This window comes from Ambystoma mexicanum, chromosome 3q, assembly GCF_040938575.1.
Source record: "Ambystoma mexicanum isolate Mex_15411 chromosome 3q, UKY_AmexF1_1, whole genome shotgun sequence".
In the NCBI taxonomy this organism is placed as follows: Eukaryota; Metazoa; Chordata; class Amphibia; order Caudata; family Ambystomatidae; genus Ambystoma; species Ambystoma mexicanum.
This window is the reverse complement of record NC_090926.1, coordinates 569655133-569671054: the sequence shown is the minus strand read 5'-3', so window position 1 is coordinate 569671054 and position 15922 is coordinate 569655133. Positions and strand designations below refer to the sequence as shown.

The 15922-nt window shown below is 49.8% G+C and overlaps 1 protein-coding gene across 3 annotated transcripts in view; it reads left to right on the top strand.

Moving 5' to 3' along the window:
* FBXW11 (F-box and WD repeat domain containing 11) overlaps positions 1-15922 on the top strand; it is a 1385831-nt gene that overhangs the window by 261267 nt on the left and 1108642 nt on the right. The gene's annotated exons all lie outside the window — the stretch shown is intronic.

The window sequence follows — 15922 nt, the reverse complement described above, 5'->3', positions numbered from 1 at the left end:
ACCCAGTATCGCTGTATTTTCTGGGAATGCAGTCCATCCACACCCTAGAGTCCCCCGTCATACGCCGGTAATTCTGGCCTTGTCCCACTTAACCATGGGCCTGGCCAAATTGGCTATCTTAGATGTTATAAATAGCTCAGCAATAGGGAGCTCATTAGCCTGGTTTTCAAACCTCTTAATGAACTGAAAAGAACCCCCTCTAGTAGTAATTCTGGAGCCATGAGGGAGGAAAAGTGCAAAAACCTATGACTATAAAAGGCCATGAGTCAATGCTTGATCAATGAAAATTGGGCATCTTTCTTGAGGACTTAATGATGTCCTCCCTTATTATGGATATGCACCTTTTAACTGTCCGAATCCAATGAGTGCATTTATAAACCACAAATAAATGCAAATGAAACACCTTAATCCACCGTGCTGCACAGAGAACAAGAAACAGTACAATAAAATGAATAAGTAAAAAATACAGAAACCATCAAGCAAGGATGTTGCAGAAGGTGAGACTTGAGTGACATTTGAAATAACGAATAGACAGAAATAGAATGAAGAGTAAGTGCTCCAGTGAAGAGGGGCTAGAAGTGTGAAGTAGGAAAGCGAGATTGAGCACAAGGGGGGCGAGGTGCCACCAATAGACATTGAGAAGAGCGGGAAGGCTATAGAAAGATACCAGAGCAGAGAGATAGTCTGGAGCAAGACCATAGAGACATTTAAATACCAGGCAGAGAAAAGTGAATTTAAGTTGAGTGTGAAAGAATAACCAGCCAAGAGTGGTAAGAGGAGGAGATAGAATCTCAGAAGGAGGCAGAGAAGACTAATAGTTAAATACAGATTTGAGAGGGGATGGCGGGGAATGGGAAGCCCAAAAAGGGCAGAGGAACAATTGGGAAAAGATCAAAGAGGAAATCAGCAGTTTAGAGGCTTGAAAAAGTGAGAAATGGATGAACTATTATGCAAGTAAATTTATTACGGTTTCCTGATTTTCACTTGGCAACCTGGCTGCATTAATATTGAAGCCATATTTGGCTTACTCTGCCCTATGCCAAAGTGCTGCCCTCTGCATCTGGCCTCCAGTCTCCCTCAGGTTGTTGGGGGTTCCCCAGAAAGCAAACAGCTGTTATATTTACAACTCCCTTTTGTTAACCGCTTCAACACGGATTCCCTGACCCCCAAAGCATATGCCCCCTTCTGGACCGATGAAATACCAGCGCTAGAACCTGTACATGCTTGTAAATGTGCAGAGCTTTTGCTGTAAACCTGTGCTTTTGGACCGTTTGTTCTAATTACCGACTGGTCTGGAATGATAACCGGGTCAATACTAGCTGCTCTAGCTGAATGGGAAATTGTCTCGGGGCGTAGAGTATTAGACCGTAAATGCCCCATATTATGTGACTTTCGCAAGCCCAGGCTCCGAAGCTCGACCTTAAATGTTAGGGTTGACTCCAACTCTTTTGATAAACTGACATCTGTGCTCAGGATACCAAGGGCATCAATTTTTGAAAGGGCAAATTGACACAGCAGAATCTGCTGCACCATCCCCCACTGTTTGGCTACATGCGTCAGTCTTTTCCACATTAAGATGCCCACAGCGCGGGCAAACATTTCCTTTCAATTTACTCCTATTTGAGGCTTTCGATTGGCCTTTTGTTGGAATGTTGCCCTTGGTAACACCATCCTGTTTGATAGGAACCACTCCCTCCTGTGTTGTGGTCTGGGTAAGGGCCAAATCAATTACCCCCCCCCCCCCGGCCCCCATCCTGGAACTTAGTTCTGCCCACTTGGAATTGCGAGAACGGATCTAGAGGTTTAATTTTAGCAGAACAAAGATTTGATTGTTTATGTAATAGTCGTTTAGAACATGTCACTGGCCCGCTACCTCAATCTCAATACCAGGGCCATCTCCCTCAATAACGCAACTGGGTAATGCCCCCTTCCTGGGTTCCGTGCCTTAGTCAAAATTGGTAATTTCAGTTTCTTCCTTCCCCTCCAGATTGCCTATATCGAACAATACATCTTTAATCTCAGTGATAAGAATGTTAACTTCATTTAAAGGTTTAAAAATCTTTAACCCTTTAAGTGCCATGGGTATTTCTCCCCAGTGCCAGGGCCTTATTTGGTGATTTCGGTATGTGGCCATTCAATGGCTTGTAACTTTTTTGTTACATGAGATCTCGGCCAAATTTGGCTCCTTTTTTCCCACATGTAGGCGGTCGTAAGGCCACCCAGGAATCCTAGGTTGCTGTAGGGGGGTGAGAGAAAATAACCAAAAAGGGGGAAAAATATTGGGTTTTTTCAAAAAATGCCAATAAACTGATGTACAAAGTAGCCTGTGGTTTTTTCCTTATAAGAGCTAGGAACGAATGGTTTGCTGTGCTGAATTCCCCAATTTCCTGGCTTTCAAGAACCGGTTGAGTGGAAACGGAAAAAAATTATTTTGATGTGGTTATCAACCGTTTTGTGAGGCGATTTTGGCCATTTTTGCCAATTGTACATGCATGGACGGAATGGAAGAAAAGGGTAGGAAAGCCGATTTGGTGGATGGAAAAGCATATATTTCTGAAAAGTAGACAAAATTCCAAGTTTAGTAAGGGGTGATTTGCGTAGGTCAGGCAACAATTAGGTAGGGAAAACTGCCATAGACTGGGGGAAAAGCGGGAAAATGACCGAAAAAAAAGGTTTATGTTGGACATGGTTAGCTTGGTACGGCAATGGCTTCAATGAATTTTGAGAAAAGCAATGCTCCGCTACATTCCCCCGACTCTTGCAGTTAAAAGAGCACACATTTTTTGTAGTGTTTTACAAAACAAGCATTACCACAAGCCAAACACTGAGCCATGGTACACAGGAGTTTTACGCTCACGGCCTGAACAGACGCACTGAACATATGTAAATCGGGAAAACCTTTTGAAAGAGCACAGACCTTTTCAAGGTTAGGTGACTTGTGCAGGTTACAAAAGAGTATGGTGCCTAAAGCAGCGACTAAATGTAGGTCACATTTGAGAAATGAAAGGGTTGTGTGACAAAGGGCACCAGCAAATGGGTCAAAACGTTATGAAAACCACACAAACCCAACACATGGCCTACGGTCCCGCGTTCCCACAGGAGTCCCGATGAAAACGGTACCTCACATGTGTGGGTGCACCTACCTGGCCCCCAAGGGGAAAGCCTGAAACACAAGTAACCCCAAGTCTGTTTTCAGACTGGAATTTCAGACGCTCTGCCGACCGGCACAACATACAGAAATGGGCCTCGGGTGGCCAAGCCACCAAGGAAAACGGGAAACTCCATGCATTTCCGTAAAAAAGGACACCCGTGGGAATCCGCAGAGGTATGATTTGGCCACATCGCCCCAGAATTTATTACCCAGACACCCCGGCAAAGTCCAAAATGTGGGGAAAAACCCACATTTCGAAGGGATTGTGTCCTCCGACGTTTTCCTTATCTTTGATAATACTTTTCCAGCTTGCTGGCCTCGGAAATGTTTTCTGTAGAGGGCGCTGCGCGTCGACATCCACCGAGTCGATGTCCCTCGACGGCACTGACGTCACCATGCCCATAAATAGCCACGCGTGGCGTCCATTGCTCAGTTCCGTTTTTCCGCGCTTCGTGGGGCCTCAGAACATCGTTGCTCAGTTCAGTCAGATAACCTAATCTACTTCTACTCGAATATACCAACTCGTTCTCAATGGCATCATCGGAACCGACAACGCCGCGATCCGGCTTAAAAAAATGTCGATAATGGATCCACACAGGATCTGCTTGGGAGCCGAGCACCATTGTTCGGAGTGTGATGACTGCATGTCCATGACAGCGAAAGCCCTGAAGGAGCGCAAGGGGAAGCTCGAGAGAGGTAAGTCAGCCAAAACCTCCTCGAAAGTTTCTTCGGCTGAGTCGAGGCATTTGTCTCCTTGCCGTCAAACATTCCCATTCTAGATCTCGAAGTAGCTCCCACCATTCATTGGATCAAGACACTCAAAGAAGAGACGTCGAAGATCCCCTTCCTCATCGTCTTCTGTTTCCCCAGAAAGGGTCTCCTGCCCCACAAAACACAGTTCTCAGGCTGAGTGGGAGGAATTCAGGAAGAAAATGTTGAGCGTCTTCGACGAAGCGGCCTCGACCCCCTCAAAGACAGCTGAGGGTGATACCCCGGGTGAAAAAACCCAAAAAATCAAAACGCCGCGAGGCTCAGCACCCGGCGAAACATTCCACCCGAGAGCGCCACGGGCCATCGGGTAAGAAGGCACCGTCTTCGCCGTCGTCGAAGATCCCTTCGACGCATGGATCGGCGCCATCGACCCAGTTGTCGAAGGGTTCTTCGACGCATCAGTATCGACTCGATGCCGACATCAAGGCCAATGAAAGAGAAGACCATGGCTACTCCACAGCCAACAGTGATTCCAAGAGCCTCCGGCACGACGCCGAGACCGTCGTCAACATCCTCGAGTAGGATCCCGATCCTCTCGGGTTCTTCGAGGCCTCTTCCAGTTTTCTCGATGCCGTTCTCGGCGCCTTCGAAGCCTGTCACATCGGCGTCGACGACATCGACGTTTTCTTGCTCAATAATGACCAGTTTGGCTCCTTCTGCCTTAGAAATGGGGTTTATACCATTTCAGAGGTCAGAGTACCCTGGATTATCTTCAATTTATGAAGAAGGGGAAGATTCTGACCAGGAAACCTTCGGGTTGCAGAGGACCACACTACCAGTTTCAGAGGATTTCACCTCTGAGGAAAGAAGGTTGAAAGACCTACAAGAGTCATTACATGAGGCAAGTGGGCTGGACACTTCCCCAGAAGTGGATTTTGTTAAGCCGGACCCAGGGGAACATGCCGAAACACCCTATAGAACCCTGATAGCAAGAATTATTGAATTCATGGGTTGGTCTGTGCCTTCGCCTGTTTGTCAACAGGATGACCTGACAGACATATTAGACAAAGGTCCACAGGAGGATCCTGTGGTCCCCTTCCATACAGCCTTACAAAGAAAGATTGCATCTAATTGGGAAACTCGTGAAGTTATCCCTGCTGTCAATAAAAGATTATCAGCCAAGTATAGGGTAGCTGCAGCTGACCCTGAATACTTATCGAAACACCCGACTCCAGATGCTACAAAACGGAACTGAGCAACGGACACCGCGCGTGGCTATTTATGGGCATGGTGACTTCGGCCACCGATATGGTGGCCGTCGAGGGACATCGACTCGGCGGACGTCGACGCGCAGCGCCCTCTACAGAAAAAATTCCCGAGGCCAGCAAGCTGGAAACGTATTATCAAAGATGAGGAATACGTCGGAGGAACATTCCATCGAAAGAACGTTACAAGGTAAGAAGTAACTTGTTCTTTTCACTTTGTCGGGGGTTCTGGGTAAAACATTCTGGTCCGCTTCGTGCAAGTTGGACCTCTGTTGATTCCTACTGGTGCCCTCTTTTCAGAAATGCATGGGGTTCCCAGTTTTCCTTGGTGGCTTGGACACCCTATACCCAAATCTGTAGGTCATCTCCCCAAACTCTTTTGTGGTTACCAGTGGGTTAGCCTTTTCCCTTTTGCGGCTAGATGGGTGAACCCACACGTGAGGTACCGTTTTCGTTGGGACACCTGTGGTAACGCAGGAAGGTATGACATCTGTTGTTGGCGGCATGTTTCGGTGGTTGAGCAGAGTTAAATATCTGGAAATTGTTTTTTACCCCCAAATTTGGACATTGCCGGGGTGTCTGGGTAGTAGATTCTGGGCCGCTTCGCTCATGTCAGACCTCTGTGCATTCCCACGGGTGTCCTCTTTTGGAAAATGCATGGGGTTCCCTGTTTTACTTGCTGGCTTCCACACCCTAGGCCCAAATCTGTAGGTTGCCCACATGAACAAAATGTGCTGTGGCGAAAGGCTTGGGGTTACCAGCGGGTTACCCTTTTCCTTTTGTGCCCCCGGTAGGTGCACCCACACATGCGAGGTACCTTTTTCGTCGGGACACATGTGGGAACGCGAGAAGGTATGACATCTGTTGGTGACGTGTTTCGGTGAGTGGACACAGGGAAATGTCTCTGAAAATGGCCAGAAATTAAGACAATTCTCAGACATTTCCCTTTGGTCACCCACTGAAACACGTCGCCAGCACCACATGGCCTCCCGTCCCGCGTTCCCACAGGTGTCCCAATGAAAGGCAGATCTAGTATGCGTGGGTGTCGTACCTGAGTGAGAATGGGTACATCATTTGCACAGCAAGTGGTCTTTACTGCTCCCAGTACATAGGAAAGTGCTGTCAGTAAGCCCCTTCACATGCACCTTTGCTCACACTTCTCATTCACGTCACAATGCAGTCGGACAAGCAAGGTGGGATTTAGCACATGGACAAGCATCCTTGCTTAGCACAAGGAGGAACGTACTTGTGAGCAGTGATGCCACGGCAAGACACCCACTGTATCACTGGCCATTCATACACCTTTTGTGTCTGCAGTCATTCGGCATCCATGTCAGCAGTCAAACCTCTACCAAATCACTTGCGCCAGAGCAAGCGTATCTGCACACTTGTCCCATGTGTCCGTGTGCTCACAATGCAACCGTGTCTCCAAGTAACCTCTTTCACATAATTTTCCAGCAATTGCACATCAACTGTCCGCATTCAAATGGCATGTGCCAACAATCGTATCTGCACACTGATAGCAAGTGCACATTGGCTCCCTTGGCTACCTGGCCTACAGGCACTGTCTCACACCAACTTCAAGTATGTCCATAGCAAGATTTTTACAGCACTCATATGTGCAACTTTACCCACACAAAGCTAACACCCTCTAACATGCTACTCATTTCTGCAGTGCTGGGAAAGTGCATTCACAGAAATGACATATGCATGTTCTATGTTGCTATACCTCACTCACACACCAATCGTATCCAAGTCATTCCTACAGAAGACATTTCAGCTACACCACACATACCACAAGTTACGGTAAAACAATAAAGAGGGCAGGGTGGTACGAGGCACGCAAGACACCACCGACATGTAGGTGTCCAAGTACCACTTTAATGACACTTCGACCTCAAGGGAGGGAGCCAAAGTGGCGTGTACTATTTCTAAAATACACCCCTTGAGTGGAGGGAACTGGAATGGTGTTCCCATCTTCACCAACGCACCCCTCCAGTGGAGGGAGCAGCACTAGCAATGCTTGTGAAGGCACGCGAGGTGAGGTGAGGTGAAATGCTGTTGCATTTTCATTGATGGTACACCTCCAGTGCAGGGAGCAGGAGTGCCATTCCTTTGTAAGAGGTGCACGAAATCTGAGTCCAAGGGTTCCTTTCAAGCGATGATGGCCATTTCCAGAAATCAGTCCATCTCCCAATACTTTTCCTTTGTATGATACAAAAGGAAACAAGGCTGTAGGCAGAGGCCTGGATTGGAAGGGCATTGGGGACAGTATACCAGAGTATCCTTCCTCACTCCTCGTTTACTACACACCTTAAACCTTCTGTAAGGGTGTGTCTTCATTGGTGTGGCAGGAACAAAATCAGCAAAGTGTCGATCTTGCAATCTGGCCACATCCTCTACCTCTGGAACGGAGGGAATTTCTACATGGACTATAGTCCGCGATTGAACAATTTCTGTTTCAAAGTTCAATAAGGACAGGTTGTTTTGTGGAGTAGCTGCACGGTACACCACATAAGCATTGAACATTGCTATATGCATAATGCGTGTGGCCAACTTTTTGTGCCAGAAGCGCGACTTGCGTTCAGCCTTGTATGACTCAAGCACTTGGTCGGCTTTATCTACTCCACCCATGTACTTGTTGTAGTCCAGAATGCAGTTGGGCTTCCACACTTGCGGAGTGTGCCCGCGCTCAGTGACTGCTGAAGTACTTTCATCATGAATAGTACTCAGCATGTACACATCCCTTTTGTGGGAGAATTTTACTGCCAACAGTTCATCCCGCCGCAATGCCATACATTCTCCCTTGGCCAACTTCTTCCACACAAGTTTTCTGGGGAAGCCTTTGCGGTTACAGCGCATTGTACCGCGTGCCAGTGTGTCCACATTGAACAATTCCCCGAACAGTGGAATACCTGTGTAGAAATTGTCCACATACAAATGGTGACCCTTGTGGAGCCATGGTGTGAGAAGATCCCAAACAATCTTCCCAGTTGTCCCTAAATGGGCTGGGCAGCCCGGGGGGTTTAGGTTAGAGTCTTTCCCAGTGTAGACTCTCATGTTGCAGACATACCCAGTGGTACTTTCACACAACATGTAAAACTTGATCCCATATCGTGCTCTCTTGCTAGGAGTGAATTGCTTGAACACTAGCCGGCCTTTGTACAACATCATTGACTCATCAATGACTCATCAATGGATATGTTCTGGCTAGGAACATACACCTCTGCATATCGCTGAGTCAAGTGATTCAGAAATGGCTGAAGTTTGAACAGCCTATCAAAGTTTGGGTCCGTTCTGGGTAATGCTGCCGAGTTGTCATTGAAATGCAACATACATAGCAGTGCTTGAAAGCGATTCCTACTCATTGTAGCTGGATAAAACGGGGTTGCATGAACCGCTACAGTAGACCAGTACATCGAGACAGACGGCTTCGGCGATATTCCCATGTTCAGAATGAGACCCCAAAATTTACCAATCTCAAGATTGGTTGTTGGAACCCATGCTTGTGCTCTGGAATGGGGTTTCAGAGTGGGACCCCTTGACCGCAAGAACTGTGCTGCGTACAAATTGGTTTGCTGAAACATATCTGCAATGAACCCATCTTCAACAAAAAGGTTGAAAAAGTCAATAGGCTGAAACCCATCTGTATTCACTGTGCACCCTGATATTCCAGTGAAAGGGGGCACAACAGGTTGAGCCATTGCTGGAGGCACCCACTCCGACTCATCATCCATGACAGGAACTGACACATGCCTTGCACGTCCTGCTTATCCCCTCCCCCTTACAGGTCTCCTGCATCTGGGAAGGGTGGGAATACTGCATGTGGTAAGGGTGCGAATAGATGCATGTACTTTTTCCACCTATTCGTCCTCAGATGATAAGCAGGAAGAACTACCATCCACGGAGAAATCGCTTCCCCAATAACTTTCATGCTGACCCTCAGAAGCAGTATCTGTGTCAGATTCCATATCCACCTCTGTGCCATGCTCTGAGCCAGATTCCATCAGTGCAGCTAACGCCTCTGCACCAGACAGTGATCGTCGCCGAGAAGCCATGACTACTGTCGCTATGGAACCCATCACTGCCCAAAGAACAGAGAAAGACTGAAACAATAACTGTGTGCTTCTCAAAGTGTGGAACCTAGTAGAGTAAGTGCTATGCAATGCCACAAACCTACACCACACAAGGACGCCAAAATGTCAAAACTCTGCTCACAAACTGCAGCAGCCCTCTGCAATATGGCGTACTCTGAGCATGCTACAAAAAACGGAGTACTATTTTGCAAACACTCACGTGAAATGCTAAGGACCAGCTCACTGCTTACTTACAAGTGGGTAGACAGCTACAACACACCTGCACTTAAAACAAAAACGCAAAATGTAAGGAAGATGTCCTCTTCCACTATACATTATAGAAATACAAGTGTGGAGACGAGGATTGCACCCACAGTACCAATTCAGAGACAGCCAACGTGCTTTGCACCCTCCCCTCCTCCATGAAATGGCGTTGAGAAGCAACCATGTAACGTATTAGTGATTGGGTGAGTTGAAAAGGCAGAGGCGATCAAAACTCAGACAGGGAACAAAAGGAAAGTACATGCCAGACCCTACCAGACAATTGCTGGCACACTTTTCAACAAGGCAGAGAGGCGGCCAGAGTCGCACACATCAACCACAACCATCCTACTTCTCTGCCTGGCCAACGCTACAGCTTTCCCCTTCAGGAAGGGATGGGGACCCTGCCGGGGCTCCCTGCAACCACTGCTGAACTAGGGGGACAAAAGACCCACATGGGAGACGGGCGCCCAAAGCCAGTGACATCACCCCCTGACTTTCCTGCCCCTCTGGCTACCCTGCGCTACAGCTTTGCCCCCCTGTGAAAGGATGGGGACTCTGGCGGGTCACAATGGGACCACTCCTGGACTTGGACGACAGAAGTGGTGACCATTGCAATAAAAGGAATGAGCTCCGTACCACGTGGGCATTGCATGCTCGGAAGAAATGACCATCTGCATTACTACTGCAAACATTTTTGTGACACTGCTGCTAGTTATCGTTACCACATTTGTATTTCTGCAAAGCAACCACTTTCCTCTATGTAAGCCACAACCATTATTGCCCCCAGGACCTCCCCACTACCCATTCCCACCCATACCACTGACACTGCAGCCACAGTTCCTCCCACCACAGTAACCATCCACCTCCACATTACAATGGATATCTACAAAAGTAATATATGCAGTACTTACATCAGTCAGCGAAAGCTTTCCAGGAGCCACAACTGCAAAGGAAACACAAAATAATTACATTCAGTACTTAGCCTTCCAATAACACATCTAAACTGTCTTGGGGGTTTCTGAAAACTTATTTCTACCACCCGATACATGGCACATCCCAGTCATCTACCACCACGGAAGGCTACACTGCACACTGATAGGAAATGGAATTAATGTGGCCATCGGCACCAAGCGAAGTTGGGTAAAAAGAAAAATACAAAATCGTAGGCTGCTTTTTGGGGGGGGCTGAGGGGCACCTTACATTGCCCGGCAAATGTTCTACTGGAACGGGGGGTGGCCCTCTCACCCCCCACCCCAAATGGAGGGCCCCACCTCATGCATCCCTCCCTGGCGTCAGATAGGGGGGGCCCCACCTCATGCATCCCTCCCTGGGGTCAGATGACCCTTCCTAGGAGCAGATATCTGCCCCCAAAGAGGGTTACAAGGGTTCCCCCTTTCTACTTCGGTTGGGGGGGCACCCCCTTTTATTCAGTAAAAAATCCATGGTGGCTAGTGGCCCCCCATCCCCCTCTACCCCACCCCCTTTTACCATCATTTCTTTTTTACTTTTACATTCCCTGGGGGCAGATGGTCAGCCATCTGCCCCAGGGTTCACATGCATGTTCCCCCATGCTTTGGGGGCGAGGGGAGAGGGCTGCTTACTTGAAGCAGCCCCCCTGCCCCCAACTCACAAACGGATCCATGGTGGTCCAAGTGGGTTGCTGGTCACGGATCTGCGCTGACCAGCAATGCCTCATGTAGATGGTGTCCTTGGAAAGGGGAGGTTCTCCCCTTTCCAAAGACACCACTTTTTGCCATATCCCTGGTGGTCTAGTGGGCCCCAGGGCCCCAAACCCCCGTCCACCCCCCCCTTCCCTTTATTATTATTATTATTATTATTATTATTTTTTTTTCCTTCCTTCCTTTCTCTGGTCTCTGGCGCTGTGGCCCCATGCCCCCTCGCCCCGCGTCACAAACATATCTGTATTGATCAGGTGGCATTGCTGCCCGCGGATCGCGCTCCCTGCGCCCGAACCGTGGGCAACAATGCCACACAATGGGTACCGTTGTAAAGGGGAGAATCTCCCCTTTCCAACGATACCCGCCTCGATCTCCGGTTTGAAATACAGCTGGAGATCGAGGCAGAGCAAGAAGGTCTCTTACCTTCTCTTTTCACCGCAACAGCCGAAAATGGCTGCTGTAGTGATTTTACTTTCAGTTTTACGCCGACGTGCTTTACGCACGCCAACGTGAAACTGAAGGTAATCCAGCCCCCTGGCAGTGAGGGGGGACCACCCCCTCACATAGCCCGGGTGTTGGATTACAGCTTTGCTAGATCCCTGCGCTGCAGGGATCGAGCAAAGCAGAGTGCTAAAACCGACGAGCCGACTCGCCGGTGGCAACCTGGAGCGCTTAAGGGGTTGAAATGCGCTTCCCACCCTTCCAACCCCCCCAACTCAGGTGATATATCCATGCAAGCTTTCCTTTTAGACATTACCTGGATGCGGCAAGGGGGTGGAGGGGCTGGCGTAGAAAGAGTGTTAACGACTTACGGAGAATGGCTCCAACAGTCTGGGCAAGCAGAGCCTGCTGCTAATTTATCCCCACACCTACAAAATGCCAGGAAAAAAGTCATTGTTCAAAAGTTCATAGATCCTCAAACGTGGCTGTGAACAAGCTCCGCAATGAGCTTGCGATCAAGCCAGTTAACATGCACAGGTCTCATGTCACATGAAACGCATGGAGCAACACCAAATTTAACTCTGTCAGCTCCGCAATATGCTTTCATACATGCCGTGTACCCTGCAAAGTACACATCACAGGTTCCACAGACCTTTAAACACTAATGCCATTTTCCAAAGACTCAAGAATGCTTTGGGATTTCTGCGTTGGCAGCAAAAGCACATTTAACTTACTTTCACTGGTTCAAGTCCAGATCCCGCAGCTGCAAACATCCGCTCACCCTTGTCCGCATGAGCTTCACCGCTGTGGGGGAGGTCTCCAGTTCTTATAGGTAGGCAGGCAGGGCTACTGAAGGACGAGGCATGTGACCAAGAACACAGTTTGGGCCCCAAAAACAACCAGCTGCTTCTCCCTCCCTAACATTTGATCTCCTCTTTATCCCCTTTATCTGATTTTTACACTGCTCATGATTGTGTCTCTCCTTCTGCTTTTTTCCCTAGACTCTTCCCCAAATCATGCCCCCCTTGACCGCTCTTAAATTACTCATTCGAGGGGATTGTGTCCTCCGACGTATTCCACATCTGACAGTAATCGCCACAGTTGGGCTGCCTCGGAGAATTTTTCTGCATAGGCGTCCTATGTCGATACGCTGTCCTCGAGGGTCTCTGTCAAGGGTCGACGTCACCGGATGTTATATCTAGGAGGCACGGCGCCCGTAGCCTCAGTTATGTTTTTTCCGCGAACATGTTCGCCTCGGAATCTCGGCGCGCTCGATTCTCCTACTTCGTTTGTGCAAGTTTGAGAATGTCTTTGTCTTCTTCTACCCCAAAGTCGGGCTTCAAAAAGTGTCGGGACTGTGGTGCTAAAATGTCCATTACGGTCCCGCATGACATCTGCCTCTGGTGGCTGGGCGAAGGCCACACCACTGATTACGATGACTGCCAGTCCCTGACTTCAAAGGCCTTGTGGGAGCGGAAGAAGTCAACAGTAGGTAGGGTTTCTAAACTCTAAGTCGAAAATCTGCTGGGCTTTCGACCGACTACTCGAGGGGGCGACTCTCCGCGTCGGCCTAAGTCCAGCGGGGTCTCGGTCACAGAGTAGGTCCCGCCATTCCTCTGCCTCTTTTAGGCACTCTAGGAAGTGCAGCCACCGGTCACCTTCCCCGTCAGAGGACTCTGCCAGACGGCGGGGGGCCTGTCCCAACAAGCATTCATCACCGGCGGAATGGGATGCATTCTGCAAGGAGATGATGGCGATTTTTGAATCGCAGGACACTGTCCCGTCTGCGCCTTCGAGAGAGGCCGGCAAGGAACGTGCTAGGGCCACTGCTCACACGCCTTTGGGTTCCGGCGGTCGATGCAATCATCGGGAGCCGTCGAGGTCCTGATCGGACATGGTTGATCGCCATAGCCGTGCCAGGTCCCGGTCCTCGATGCCCTCCATCGTCCGAGTCTGTGAGGCCTTCGAAGAAGGCATCGACGCCGTCGGCACAATGTCCGTTGAAGGACACGCTTGGGGCTCTGGCCTCGAAGCAGTTGTTGAAGTCGTCAAAGCCTTTTGAGGAGAATTTACCGGAGGGGCTGAGGAGGGCAGTGGAAACTCCGAGGAAGGCCCTCTGCAAGTCAGTGGGCCTGTCTTTGAGTCCTTCTGTGGTCATGCCCCCCACCCCCAGGCTTCATTTATTCCAGCCTTTGGACTACATTTTAGAGGTGGAAGAAGGGTCTGATGAGGAGGGGGGTTGTGCCTCCTGAGGTTCCTGATGAACTGTTGTCTGGTAGAGGAAGACCTACGTCAGTCTTTACATGCCGCCAGTGGTCTGGACACCTCTCCGGAGGTTGAGTTTGGTAGGCCTGAGCCCGGCACACATGTCCTCATACAGGCGTCGCATGTCGAGGGTGACTGAGTACTGGGGATGGTCTGCACCACCTGTTTTTCTGCAGGATGACCTGACAGATTTATTGGACCACGGTCCCCCAATGACCCGGTGCTGCCAATTCATATGGCCTTACAAAGAAGGGTGGCGGCAGCTTGGACCGCTCCAGAGAGTCTCCTGGCAGTGGGTAAGTCGCTTCCGAAAAAAATCCCATCCAGCCAGTGGTTACCCCTGCTACTTGTCTACGTACCCCACTCCGGAGAGTTTTGTATTGCAGGCGGCTACGTTCCCAGCGAAGCAGGCTGCGTACCCTACGTCCCTCCTGATAGGGACGACAAGCGCTTTGGTGGATGGGCGAAGAAAGTATTTTCATCTGGGGGTATGGCTTTAAAGGCAGCCAACTCAGTTTGTGCCTTAGCAAGATTCACTCACACTCTGTGGAATTGTGTATCTTTGGCGGCTGAACATATTCCCAAAGGGGAGGAATGGGATGGCTTCCTAGCCCTCGTGCAGGATGGCATGGATGCCATGTGTGAATCCGTTCAGTCGGGTCTGGACGTGGCAGACTGTGTCAGCCGGTCCATGGTGATGAGCACCGTGATGCGCAGGGTTGCGTGGTTGAGGATGTCTGGGTTTGCTCCTGATGTGCAGTCCTGGCTTCTCAACATGCCCTTTGATGGTGAACATCTTTTTGGCAGTAAGGCTGACGAGAGCCTTGAGAGGTTGCAGACCTCCAAAGCTGCAGCAAAGTCGTTGAACGATGCAGTATGTCAACCGCCGCCTTTTCGTCCTAGGGGACAACAATGGAGGGGAGGATCCTTTCGATACTACTCTTCCTTTGGTAGATCGAGGGGAGCTGCCAGTCAAAGGGGCCAACGTAGGAGTACCAGAGGTGGAAAACTAGGTACTCAAGGTGCCAACGCCGCTCGGGCAGTTGCCTCCTTGCCTTCAGGCACTGCCGCAGCTGCTTCTGCTCAGTCATGAGGCCATGGCCCATGGTTCGCCGGTTGGGGTAAGGCTGGCACAGCATCTTTTAGAATGGCGTGCCATTACTTCAGATGTGTGGGTTCTGGAGATCATAGCCCACGGCTACTGTCTTCCTTTCCGGCAGAGGCCTCAAGACAATCCACCGGGGAAGCTCTCTTTGAAGAGTCCGGATCCGCTCCTTGTGCAGGAAATACTATCCCTCTGGAGAAAGGCGCCATAGAACTGGTGCCTGTAGCGGAGAGGAACAAGGGATGGTGTTCCCCATATTTTTTGATCCCGAAAAAGGACGGGGGATTGAGACCCATCAAGGATTTGCGTGGTTTGAACAAGCTCCTCGGGAAGGACAAGTTCAAGATGGTTACTCTTTCTCGTCCTCCAGGCCCTTCAACTTCAGGACTGGTTGGTGTCTCTCGACCTCAAGGACGCTTACTTTTATGTGCCGATTCATCCCAAGCACAAGAAGTACCGGAGGTTCGTGGTTGGCGACTTGCATTTTCAGTTTCGGGTCCTGCCGTTCGGATTGACCTCCGTCCAGAGGGTGTTCACCAAGCTAATGGTGGTGGCAGCTATCTCAGGAAACTGGAGATTCACGTCTACCCCTACCTGGACGATTGGTTGATGGGGCATGCACTCCCGAGCAAGTCCTGGATCATCTGTCCATCACCTGCCACTCACTTCACAAGCTGGGCTTCTCCCTCAACTTAAAGAAGTCTTAATTGACACCTACCCAGCGGCTCCAGTACATCGGAGCAGTGCTCGACACATCCCTGGGGCAGTGTTCGTCTCAGCAGGTGAGGGCTCGCCACATTCTGCAGATGGTGGACAAGTTTCAGCATGCCCGGAGTCTCCCGGCGTTAGAGTTCTTGAGGTTGCTCAGCCTCATGGCATCCTGCATTCTATTGGTGCCGGAGGCCAGGCTGCGGATGAGATCTCTGCAGTGGGCTCTCAAGATGCAATGGTCACAGTCCTCCGGC